This window comes from Ischnura elegans, chromosome 11 (genome assembly GCF_921293095.1).
Source record: "Ischnura elegans chromosome 11, ioIscEleg1.1, whole genome shotgun sequence".
NCBI lineage: Eukaryota > Metazoa > Arthropoda > Insecta > Odonata > Coenagrionidae > Ischnura > Ischnura elegans.
Window position 1 is genome coordinate 63,990,952 of NC_060256.1, and position 13,896 is coordinate 64,004,847.

At 38.3% G+C, this 13,896-nt stretch overlaps 1 protein-coding gene across 1 annotated transcript in view; it reads right to left on the reverse strand.

The window, feature by feature from the left end:
- Positions 1-13,896, reverse strand: part of LOC124168232 (transcription factor IIIB 90 kDa subunit) — a 162,988-nt gene that overhangs the window by 17,007 nt on the left and 132,085 nt on the right. The gene's annotated exons all lie outside the window — the stretch shown is intronic.

The window sequence follows — 13,896 nt, forward strand, 5'->3', positions numbered from 1 at the left end:
GCTTCTGAAATAGTTAAATGGATACTTTATAATGGAATATCTCACTAATATAATAATTGATATATCTCACTCCAGTTAACAATACGATTAGTTAAATCAAAACAATGAAATCCAGCACATGCAGAACCCTACCAATTTTACATTTCAAACAATAGACACATCTAACAGGTGGCTTTGTTGGAGGTATTCATTCAATCATTGAATTAACCATGAGTGATCAATTCAAGTATAACCAGGAATCATGTATGTTTATTCCTGAGGTGTTTACCCAATTTACTAACCAAATGTGTTCCCATTATCATATTTTATTAAATGTTGGATTTCAAATAGTTATTCATAAAAGACGAAGTCAAGTACATCAAATATTTTATAGACCAACAATAATTTTATTCCTGAGGGCTATTATTCTCCAATTTAAGATAAGGGTACAGTTAAGTCCAACACAACCATATTCCACGAGTGTTTAATTTTCAATCGAAACATTATTTCCCTTTATTCAAGGGTGCAAACAGAAATTTGCTTCGTGGGTGCTTGGGAGGTATGTGCTTTATCAATTGCCTGTACTGAGTTTTTGCTGTCAATTCCCATGCATCGGAAATCCATACATTTCATCAAGTGAGTAATATATTTTGTTTGCATAGTTCTGAAAGTTAAATTCACTGTTAGTTATTGGCAGACAATATGAAATGCAAGCATATCGAAAACTGAAGGTCTGAAAGTGTCTGAGGATAGTTAACCCTAGGTCTCCTCAGCAGATGTATCCCGAGTAGCTGCCACAAGGGGAAAAATTTCGCGGGGAGCTGAAGCCCCCAAAGCTACGTGCCTGCCTTGCGCATAAAACTTTTACGTTCTGTGTAATGATATTTGCCGGCTACAGAGGGGTCGGTGGAGACTAATGTCCACCTAGTTTATAGGAATAATCGATCGATTTATTCTAAAAACGCGTGTGTACACATCAATAACAACATTATAATGATTATTACTGCCACATTTACAGGGTCATAGCGCAGGTCTACCTTGTTAATTGGGAGAAACAACCGATTGATACTCATTACGCGAGCGTACATTTTATTAACGACATTATGATGATTATTACTCCTAAATTAACACGCGTCTTGGCGCAGGACCACCTAGTTTATAGGAAAAAAACTATTGGTACTAAATACGCGTGTGTACATATTGTTAACGATATTATAATGAGTATCACAGCTAAATTCACGAGTCATAGCGCAGGTCCACCTAGTTTATAGGAAGGAAGGACCTATTTGTTCTAAATATTACATTACCTACAATGATTATTACCGCTACATTAACACGCATCATAGCACAGGTCCACCTAGTTTATACGAAAAAAAGACCTATAGGTACTAAATACGACTGTGTGGATATTACTGACGGCATTATAATGATTAGTACTGCTACATTCACAGGCGTCATAGCGCAGGGCGTGAGGAGACAGGACAAGCGTCACAGACGCAGAAGACGCATTTCCGCATGACGCCGCCCGCAATACAAGGATGCATTTCCTCATCGAGGCAAAATTTTTGCCTCCGCAAACAGCAAATTGTGCGCCTGTTGACCGCGGCCGAAGTCAACAGCCGAGGAATTCCCGGCACGCCGACACGACCCCCAAATGGCAATCAATGGCTTGGCAAAGAAAGTTGACGACCTCAAACATGAGTTTCCATACTCGACATGACAATTACCTTACATGCGATAGGGATAGCACGTGAAATAAGAAGGCTAACTTTCGTCCACGATAAAATGACAACTACACTTCTCAGCTGTGAGCGAACACTCGAAGACTCTGTCATTGAGGCAAAAGAACAATAATATTGCATTCACATAATACTACATATTAATTTTTGTATAACACTGTATTCACATAATCAGTAGCTAGTCCAGTGACGTCATAGCAAAATTAGCAGTGCCGGAACGGACTTTCCTTAACTTTTTTTAGAAGGGAAATACTACTCTGTTTGTGCTTTTTTATTGCAAGTATTAATTTACATTTTATTACAAAATTTTTTGTTCTGGTTACGAATGTATCTATTAGAAATTTTGAGACGACAAAATTGATAAAAGTGTTATTTGACTATTATGCCTGTTGTTAACAAGTGCCAGAACAGCGTTCCGGCCCGTTCCGGCACCATGACACCCCTGGTAGTTACGCCAAAACACAGGAAGTGCATATATTCCGTCGTCTCAACAATGCATTAGGTGAAATAAAGGCAGAAGAAGGCGAAGGCGTGGGGACATAGGAGTCCAAACGGCCCCCCGAAATTACGATGAGATACGGTTTTAATAGTATCCCGAAGATATAGAACCCCTCTTCTAAGCAATCGGAAGTTTTATCTGGCTACGGTCTTGTATAAAATGTAATACTCTGGCTCTTCGCGCTAATGCGTTGACGCTGGGTTATTTTAAAATCGAACTTAGTAGTGAACTTTGACGTTTGATATTCTATACTTGAAATTTGAACTGCGAGGACTAAGAAATACGGAGCTCAAAAAAAAAAAAAAAAAAAAAAGAGGATCCCAGGGTCCCCCTCCAAAATGGAAAATAAGGTTGAGATAATAGATTTTCGGAGAATTTTTCCGCCTCAAAATAATAACTTACATTCTTTATTTACTCTGAAAGTGAAAAAACGGATACATTAAATGATTACCATAAACGGTGAACTTTATCAATTCATCCCATATTTTAAAATCCCTCTGGGGCACCCCTGACCTTCAACTTCAACGATAATCAATTTATTCCAGAATTTTGGAATGGAAAAACAATGAGAAAAAAATGAGGGGGGAAATTTCCACCTATTGCCACCCACTTAATGCAGCAGAGAATGTGGATATCGTGATTGTTTAAATAAAATTACATTAGGTCCTTTTAATCTTTACAGCGTGATGGTGATCTTCGCAAGTGTAGTAAAGGTACAATTCTCAATCCCGGGTGTTACGAATGGCGAATAACTATCTATTTTAGTCACTAATTCCGAGAAAAGCCCTTGACGAAAAGGTGGGGACTGCCCGTACCTAAAAACATTCCATGATTACAAAAGTTTCTCATCAATTCGAACGATTTCCAACGAAAAAATCTACTCCCATTATCAGAAAACGAGCCATCTGGCTATCCGTAGACAACTAAACAACCCAGATTTATTTATCAGATATTTTACAGTTCCAAAGGTCCGTGGTTCGTTTTCCGGCGCGGGAATTTTTATCTGTAGGCCATTCTCTGAGAATGAAGGGAAGCTTATAATGGCTTCAGCATCAGCCAATTGTTTAAAAGCTTTTCCACAGAATAAGATGCAATTAGAATTTTTTAGAGTAATAGATAATTCATAAAATACTAGTGGATGTGATACGAAACGAATACCTTTTTCATACAAAATAATGTGGTCAGTAAGAAAAAAAATCAGAATGAAGAGAAAAAAATTGGAGGAACAGGTGCCCGTATAGCGAGGCTTTTTAGACGAGTAAATAAACAACGCTCGGGTAATATTTGCTGATGACTCAACGAAATTACTCTCTGGCTATTTAAGATGATGTCTCAAGAGCCCCTCCGATTCTTACCAGTATAAACTGCAATGACTGCTTAAAGGAGGTAAATCTCTGATGACTACAGTGCCGGACGACTGTGAAGTGGGTAGACCATGGGAAATGAACCCTTTCCAGACCAAGCGACCGATTAAATGGACACTTAGAAAACTAAAATATTTAATAAGCGATGAGTAGAGATGCGTGAAAATCGCAAATGTGATAAATGCGATATAGATGCGACGTGCGCAAATAAATGCGACATAGATGCGATGACTGGACTAATATGATATTATTACGCAAATTTGCCTTTTCGACGGCAAAATTCGTACATTTTGTGCCGAGCGCAGTTTAAATGCTCCGCCGACACTCACCGCTTAAAGAATGTGAGCGCCTGGCCAGCTGCTAGTTGGCTGGGACTATACGTGGCCGCGAACTACAAGTGGGCGCGGGCAAGCTACACCTCCGCCACTATGCGTCTTATTCCTTAATTTATTATTTTCTACAACATAATTATTAAAAGTATTCTGTATTTTTTCACATGAATGTGTTTCACTACATTTCATCGTCATCTACCTCATTATGAAAATAAAAAATAGACGCTACAAAATGCGATATACTGTTATTGAAAGTGCGATAAAATAAAAATGAAAGTGCGATTTTCAGGTATCTCTAGCGATGAGTTATAAACCTACCATTGCTATTTGCAAAGACTTATAGTGTTCTCAAAGAAGAAACCAACTACCCACCGAAATAACAAGAAGATATAAAAAGATTTATATTTTTATACACCTTAAAAAATTCATGGCTAGCTTACCTTAAAAAACGTTATCCCATTCGATCAAAATTAATTCAGGTCAAAAAAGAATAAGAAAGCCAGAAGCCTACAGGTTACATCGGATTTAAAATAGGTTGTAAGGTTTTCATACATTGGCCAAGCCAGATATGAGTAAGAACACCACCTAGTGACTGGGCTGAATAATTATTTTAATGCGAAGTTCCCATTGGTTCACTTGATGGGAAAACTACAATTTATAACTCCCAATACCATGCAAAATACATGGTATCGTTGAATAATTTTGTTCCACATGCAATCCCAGAATTGAGTGAGTTATGCTTCACTGTAATTATTTTTACCCCAGTTGATTAGACATCAGCTTTTCCGAACCTCACATTTTTTTAAATCTAATACAGCGGTTGGCTGTATGGGGTACATGATAGATACGGAAGGCATCAAATCAGTACCGGAGTTTAACGGATGAGTATAGAAAGCAATGAAAGGTTAAATCCGGAAAAACGAAAGGCTTTATCGGTCAATTCACAGATGAATTCGCATGAATTAAATACGCTATTTATCTGAAAACCTATGTTCTTTCAAAATAATACGGTTTATACACACGTTTCTACAACAGATGCAAAGCATGTATAATGTTGATCAAATTTTGTACACAAGTTAGATTCAGGCCAAGTAGGATAAACTTGAGCTAGCAGTATAATCGCGAAAGCCATTCGCAATTTAAGTAGGTAATTAAGTCGTAATTTGTGATAGAGTGCAATTTATGATAATTTGTACAATACATTCTCCAGCACTGAGCAATACTTACATGTGAACACGTCAAATAACAGACTACTACGAGACGATAGAACCCTGAAGTATGGTAGAGACAGACTTGCCTGATTCGGGCGATGCTGGGTTAACGTGTCTTCACCTCGAGAACAGGTAACCTGAATTTGATGTTTAATTTTTTTGGAAATTAAGGCTACAAAACATATTTCTAATGTTACTTCTACCACAAATACACATAACTATATCTTTAATTCCGTATGATAATACGATTACATGTTATTCCTTTTCCCAATAAATAAATGATCAATTTAGAAGTGTAGTGAAGATAAAATAATGATTGGGGAAAGCCTTCAGAGCCTTCTTGCATCTACACACATACTACAAAACCAATATACAAAACCAATCTCCATGAAGAGAACAGACTATGCAACCTTACGGAAAAGCGAGCCTCTCAGAGATGACAAAGAATTTCTCCCGACTCAATTAAGAACGCCCACAATAATGTGACTTCAATTAGGCCCTCAAACAAAACTTTCAGAGGGAAATAATTTCTTCACATACGAGCGAGTTCATATTTACCATAGGAGCATGAAGCTTAATTCTTTGCCCACGTGTGCACTCTCATGGAGTACGGTAGGTACCCCGGAATAACAGGAGACGCAATCCTGCGTACAATATGTAGGTCGTGATCTTATGCAGTGAAAGTGGAATACGAAAAAAATAAATCTTCCAGAATTCGAGCAGCACCAAAATCCCTGCCACCCACATTGCACAACAGAAGACGTTTTTCCAGGAGAGCGATATTTTTTTTAGATTCAAGGAGGAAGCCGAAATTCGTGAGCACATCCATGACGAAAGACAATGAAATGCCATTCGATTTTTTTTCGTCCCTTCAAATTTTATTCTGGTGCTCAGGCCAGGGCGTAGGGTGGGCAGGACCCAAGTAGTGATGGAAAAATGTCATTCAATATCGAAACAATTGATGGTTGTTGAAAAAAATTGATTTTACAAAAACATGTATATTATATAATAAAAAAACACTCAAAATACGCATTTCAGATATAGACAAATATCCCAAAAATCTACTTGGAACACATGCGTGAATTATTAGTAGTAATCACTTACAAATGAACATACATTAAAGTTTTGATATCACCGCTAGGAACCATTCGGCTTAACTAAAATTTTTAAGAAAGATCAACTGAATGAGATACTTTCTTGATGATCAAGGGTGTGCTTTCCAATTTAACCGGCCTTAGAGAGAAGAATTTTTAAAGACAGCAAGCTTTTAAGGGAGGCAAATTAAGTTGTATACATGCTCACTTAGGCATGAGAGGATCTGATAAGAGTGCCGCTTCGAACTGTAAACAGGACTGATTATTTAAAACCCAAAAAAACTGTGTGCTATCCGATTATTTTTTTGAGAGCAGAAGAGAGAAGAAGAAGTGTGTGCTTGTTGAGGCAATTTGACAACGTCGCCAACAGAACCCTAGGATAAGCAGTCTGCCCCTGATACAGCGAGCAAGGGCGACAAGTTTTGGTAAGCAGTAGGGGTGGTGGAATTCATTGGCGAAACGAGGGGCTGAGAACCACAGGAAATTTTCACTTAACTAAAGTTTGCGCTTCACAGTTTTGGCAGACGTTAGTGGTCCATAAAATATCGCTTAATTAAGCGCATTATTGAACACCAATAATTAAGGCAAAATAAAATTTAATCCACACTACAGTTTGAGGCATTTTCAATCTCGGAAAATGATATCTTACATAGGAGTGAATTAATACGAGATAAGGCGACAAATGCACCTTATTTAACCTCTTTTTCCAGCGAGTAGGATGGAGTCGATAAAAAAAGCGTGCAACAAAATTTTCAAAAATACTAAACTTGCCACTACCAAAAAATGGACTGCATATTTCCTTGCAACCAGAAAGTCCCCACCCAAAATCTATGCCTGGATTTTCCACTTGTATTGTAAGCTTGAAACCCAGTTTGGGCGGACAATGTCGAAGACCCACTAGACTACGATCCCTACAGTATCGTCCAACAAGGCAAATTACTCACGACTCTCGGTCTTTTGGGAGTAAGTAAATTTTCATCACGTGTTTAAAAGCGCCAGAGTCTACTTGCGTGGAGGAACGCGAGAGAAGAATACAAATCATCTCAGTTGCCGGAGGATTCAATGCTAACCGATCGCTCTGGCGTAATCCAACATCACGCCGGGCACCCACCTCAGGAGGACGAAGACAGTTGCAGGATTTCGCAAATAATGGCCAGAGGAGGATTGGCTTTTCAGGCACAAGCCACTGCGCCATGGCGAACGTGCCAACTCTCTTCCGAGAATCTGTACAGAGAAAGCGCTTACGGTTGCACGTACAACGATTACTACTGATACTGAGGATCAATAAAAATTTTCGCGTAAACGATGACGGAAAAGCGATAAGATGAATGATCCGGAGCTTTCCCAGCGAATTAACTGGATTGGGTGCTCTCGGGTTTCCTCCCGGGTGAGAAAGTCAATTAAGTCAGACTTTTCGAGATACTTCACGTTCCTCGTATACAGGGAATCAACCTGAAGATGACGGGCGTAACGTACTTCGAAACGTCTGATATAATGGACTCTCACCTGGTTGGAAACCCGAGAGCCAGTGGCGTAACTATGGGGGGGGGGGGATAAGGGGATGAATCCCCCCCCAAAGTCTCAGAGAAATAAAAAAATATTTAAAACACGTGTCTAATTTTAGCATACAATAAATGCATCTGCTTAAAGTTAAATTGTAAGTGCCAAAATGATGTAAAATGCATTTCCAAGCACGTCACTTTTTCAAAAAATTTCCCGGACCCCTCGTTGCCTGGGGGTAGTACCCTCCATCCCCCCAAAGCATATTTCCAGTTACGCCACTGCCGAGAGCACTTTATCCAAAGTGAAAATGTTTTGAAGTACACAATGAGAGGACTAGCCGAAAGGTTAAAGACAGCACGGAGAAAATAATACGACGTAAGAAAAATATTTAACACAGAAAAATTATGAGCATATTAGTTAAACGGGAGCATTGCTTGAAAATGATTAAGTTGGAGAACTCAAATTCATTACCCCACAAAGGAAAAAAAATCACCCTGCAACAAAATAGGACTACGTACATACAAATGATATACCGCAATGGCTGATCACTACATGTAAAAACTAACCGACGGGGTTAGTAAAATTCCCACGCAAAACTGCGAAGCACACTGGTAAAACCTCATAACGACAACCTTGATTCTTAACTGTATTCTGCACTGTTATAGAAGCTGACTCCGTGCAAAAAGACGTGCACTTTCGCCAAGTTTCATCACTTGCATTCATTATTTTTCATAGGACGCTTCCTTTTCATTCTAATCATTAGAATACATAACAACATTTATCAAAAACAATTCGGTGAATGAAGAAAATGAATATAATGGCTAGATGCCTTGAAACGGACATTCTTATAGAAATATGATCTCCCCCTTCTTATCGCAATAACACGGCGTAAATATTCTTCAAGTAAAACTACTACGCACGGACGAATACAATGTCACATACAAAGGGTATCTGAATAATTAACTTTCCAAGAGGAACAGAGACATAAAATCTAGCTTCACACGGAGAGAATAAAATCATACTGTTCACTAAATTTATCACTGAAAATTTAATGTAAAAGAGTCAAAATAGCGTAGCTCACGATGGGAAAGTCAACTAACAGCTTTTCAAAGAGTATGACATAAAAGCTGCTGTGTTAAGTCTGGGCGCTACATTGCGCATGACTGTAAGCCACATATGAGTGACCATATCAGGGTTAAACTTCAAAAAAGCTAAAAGTTAGAAAGCTCTACCAGACAATAAACAACACCTAATAATTAACATAGTAACAACAAAATAAAATCAGTAGTCAAGTCACTCACGCGCGAAAAGAGAAGTTGACTGGAATGTAGAAGGACATCGTTAACCGCTGCCTTTGTTGGTCGTACTCACTGGAGTTATGGGACTCTAAACGCAACTCAAGCAATTTATATGGGAAAAGTAGACTGGACACGTGAGTAATCGGGGGATGAGTGATACAGCGTTAAATGACTGCTGCATTAGAGCTTCCGAGAAAATAAATGAAATTCATCGCATCAAAGCACAGATAAGAACTTAACTCAGTTGAATGAGAATGGGTTTCACTTGGCCAAAATTTCAATGGAACTCGTAACGATACGAAAATTACATTAACAAAAGTCGTAGAAAAAATTCTCACACAATCACTCAAGCGATTCTATAATAATAACGGATGGCGGTCTCCTTCTAACCTCCATGAGAGACTCAATCGGAAGGTTAGTTAGGATCGGTGATGGTTGAGCTACCTCACACTAATCCACCGCCGCTTGAAATTTGTGCATTCGGTGTAGTGGAGCGAGCACGAATATTACAAAAGAGGATCCTCAAGTCGGCCGCTTCTTGCGTTGTCACCCATCGATAGTTTAAATGGGTTTACAAAAGTCGCCACTCGTGTCGCTAACGAGCAAATTGATCCGAGCTTCACGGGTCAATAAGCTATTATGAGGGGCATTAACCGAATTGTATATACATGATGATGTGATCTACCAAATTCATTACTTTTCAATGCTATTCCTCGCAATGACAAACATTATACTGCAAAATATTGGAATAAAACTGAATCGCATTGCACCCATCACCGCGCCGCAGATATATTTTTGAAAATCTATTAAAATGGGACCGAAGTGGTAACAGAAATCAGCCTTCTATGGGATAGAATTGGGCCTTCTCTAAGCAGTCCCCACGGGAGCGAGTTTATTTCCCTGGGAGGGGGTCCAAAGGCTTCCTATCGGAGTTGAACCTGGGACCATTAGAACAACAACTAGCTCTTCTATCCACTACATCACACTTCTCCTCTCTCCCAATTCATTCAATCTGTGCTACTATCATCACGCTGGATTAGAAAGGTGAGGGTAGAGCTCACCCCAAGCTAAGTCATAAGCATTTAAATTTCAAACTGTTGGTTGGGGGCAGTTTCTTTCCAAGCACTGCATGAAAAAAGTGACTTCGTACGCAGTCACGCGCATGGGTGCAAAGCAAAATGCACCAAGGACGAAGTTCGCCGTGAAAAAATATTTGGCTTATTCATCCAATTTGTATACTTGTACAACAGTTTCTCTCCACTGGCCACGTCACACTTTAAGGATTATTTCACGAATATTTCAACAGAGGATTTGCAGACCACCAAAAATAATATTTCATGTAATTCAATTTTTTTAAACTAAACACTAAGGCGAAGTTTAACACAACTCCTTAGAGTAAAAAAATAACCTGCGTAGTAAAAACGCTTCAACCGTCTCAATTGGGCTTTAGGCGCAAGGGGAAGGCAAGTTACTACGCACATCATATCACCAGTAAGTTAATCGATAGTTTGAGGCGTCACTAGGAGAAATTGCTTCATTTTAAATGACCACATGCTATACACGTGAGGATGTGGAATTTCAGAAGCCTGGAAATCAATAGGCTTGAAGGAAAATTCCAATAATAGGGTAAATATAATAAGTATAGCATCTAAAGAAGGGGTTACACATTTTGGAGAGGTTTTGGGAGAAGAACGTCCACAATACTTGAAAAAAATAAGCTTGAAAAATATGAATGGGAAAACTATAGAGTTGGAAATAAAAGTAGATAATACCATATTAACATCAAAATACAGAAAATCACCTGGGGTAGGAAATAAAAATTTGGAACTCGTCGAGAGACTCACATTATTTAGCGCGCCGCAGCCGCGTTTCAGCCGTACCTACCGGTAAACCAGGTTCACCACAACCAGTCAATTTACAGTACAAGAAATTTTGCCAACATCTGTTTCCGTTGAGTGTGTAGTTTGTGATAGCAGAAGCTTAAATAATAATAAATTTAGAACTTTGGTGAATTCACATTGTTAATATAAAGATTAAATTTATTTTTTTTGCAGATTTTATGATGTGGGTAAACTTTCTCGGGATTCCCACCGGATCAAATTCTCCGTATTGGCCAACGTTTCGAGCTACGATTCGGGGCTCATCCTCGGGGCTGCAGAGAGTCGTTTTATTTGTTGATAAGTCTCATTTTTACCATTAATTTGGTGCATTTAACAATTAAAAATTAATAAACAGAATGATGCCGGTTCCTTTATCGTAGCTATACATGTATTATAAGTACAATCTATTTCCTTATATAATTTTTTGAAAAATTATGTTCTGCAGCTGGAGTAACGAGGAAAATCGGTCAAGTGCCTCATGATAACAATCGCTAAGTCTCTTTGTCACAATAATTAATTGTAACAATGAGACTTAGCAACCAAAAAAACAAATAAAATGACATTCAGCAGCCCTGAGGATGAGCTCCGAGTCAGAGCTAAAAACGTTGACTAAAATGGATAATTTAACCCGGTGGGACTCCCGAGAAAAGTTTACCCACATTACTCTCCGGGAAACCATCAAATCTTAGATTTTATGATATTTTTGTCCTTATTTTTTAATTTTTAAAATAATTTTATGACTCTTTTCTAGTGCAAGCAGTAATTTTATAACGTGATATCCTTCTTTGTCTTTAGAGCTCGTCAAATGTGGCGCGATGTATTTATACTGCGTCGCACCACGACGAAACCGGAAGTTTACACAGATATTAACGTGTAATTCACCAGTAAGAATAAGAATGAATTTTTCTGCCGCCCACGGCACAACGCCAAATAGCCTCTGCCTCGGGGGGTCGATGGCGAAGGGCTGTCATACAATCACTCTTTCCTATGCAAGGATGTGCATTTCCGATCCCTCGGAGACGACCTTGAAGTGACGCGACCCAACGCGGAAGAGCCCGCTGGACGCGTGGGGTCACGCATAAATGATAAGGGGAATGAATGAGTAGGGGATTCCGCCCAGACCTTGAAAATGTATACCGCATGGCATTTTACATGGGGAAGAGACCGCGAAAGAGGAACGGGAGGAAGAAACGGAGCCTATATAATGGTAAGGGAATGGGAAGAGAAAGCGGGCTTGGAGTGAAACAGATGGGACTTACGGTGGTAGAGGCTACAGCAGCGGCGGATAAAGGTCGTTTGTGTGGTGGAGGCGGTTCATCGCTTACCGCTGCCCATTTTCAGTACGAAATACCTCTTAGCTTGAGTATCTACCGGCCCGCGAATTGAGCAGAAAAGGCATTCAAATACATTTTCGATACTTTGATTATTAGATTTCATTTATTTTCCCCGGAAATATTTACAATAATGTCTAATATAATAGCTGAATGACAACGTATAAAAGCGTCAGGCTCGATTTTGGGAAAGTTCGATATATCCATGATGAAAGGACACAGATTGTACTATTCACACTTTTAATTCAAAACTCAACAACTGCTGTTACAACAGTTGCTGAGTTTGGAATATTAATTGAGGAAATTACCAAGTGCGTTCTTTAATCATCGTAAAATGAGACATTGCAATATTTTCACAGCGTTTATGTGGAAAAATTACAAAGTCTCATTTACCTAATATTAAGAACTTCCACCACATCGTATCGCATGTCATACAGGATCTTTAACACATTATTTATAACAAGATAAAAGGTAGGTATATGCGTCTGAGGTCTGATATGCATAGACAAGAAGCTATAAGATATCCATCAATTATTGTGAAAAATTCTTAGTTAAAAGTTAAACCATCTGTTTTCCATCAACTATAAAAGTTTTATTTCACCATCTTAATTACAATATGGTTAAATAAAAGCTTTCATTGTAGAGCCACCTTAAATACTACAATCTTTCCATTTTTTCCAGAAATTATGATGGTGGCGACAGCCTTAATCCGCCACTAGATTTGATTGTCCCGCTTCACGAAGCCTCCTTGAAAATGAGCATGGATAGGAGTAACTAAGTAAAGTTACAATCCAAAATTCAAGACAATTATATGAAATTAAACAAATCAACCCAATAAATTGGTCATTTAAATATTATTTCTGAAGGCAATTGATTCAACATGTCATGGATAGGAGTAACTAAGTAAAGTTACAATCCAAAATTCAAGACAATTATATGAAATTAAACAAATGAGCTCAATAAATTGGTCATTTAAATATTATTTCTGTAGGCAATTGATTCAACATGTCATCTGTAAATGAAAAATTGAATACAAATTATCTAAATAAATTAAACTGCTAATGCGAGCTCGCACTAACCTTCGTTGATTTATACATCAATCCGACAGTAATAACGGGGAAAGCAGAGTTTTCAAAGGCTTGAAAAATTCTCCAAAGTCAACTCGAGCGTAAATTGTTGAATGGCGTCACTTTCGTCACAGTTTGGATACAGAATCTATGTAGCTTCTTTAGACCCGGAATGAGGTAAAATTCGAATAACACTCACTCTCCAAAATTGTATTTAATGCGTTAATAAGGGATTTGGTTAGAAGGATGTGTAAACGGTTTTAGTTTGCATAAATTGCACAGCTTGAACTTGAGGTAAAAATCGAGTGCCAAAAATATATATAAATATTTCGGTCCATAGGCGGCAAAAATAAATATTTGAAGACTTATTGAAGCCTTTTAAAATATGCTTTCGAAAGCAGTGCAGAAATTTATTTATATTAGAAAATAAGTTATTGTAGGAAAATTTTTATATACCCTGAAACATCGACATATTTTCAAATCTGTGGCAAACATGAATTGTGAACGATTCGCTATATTATTGCATTGCAACCAGATAATGGCAACTGCAAGATTTTACACCTTTCAAAAGCCGGGAAATAAGTTCAATTAAGCTTCAC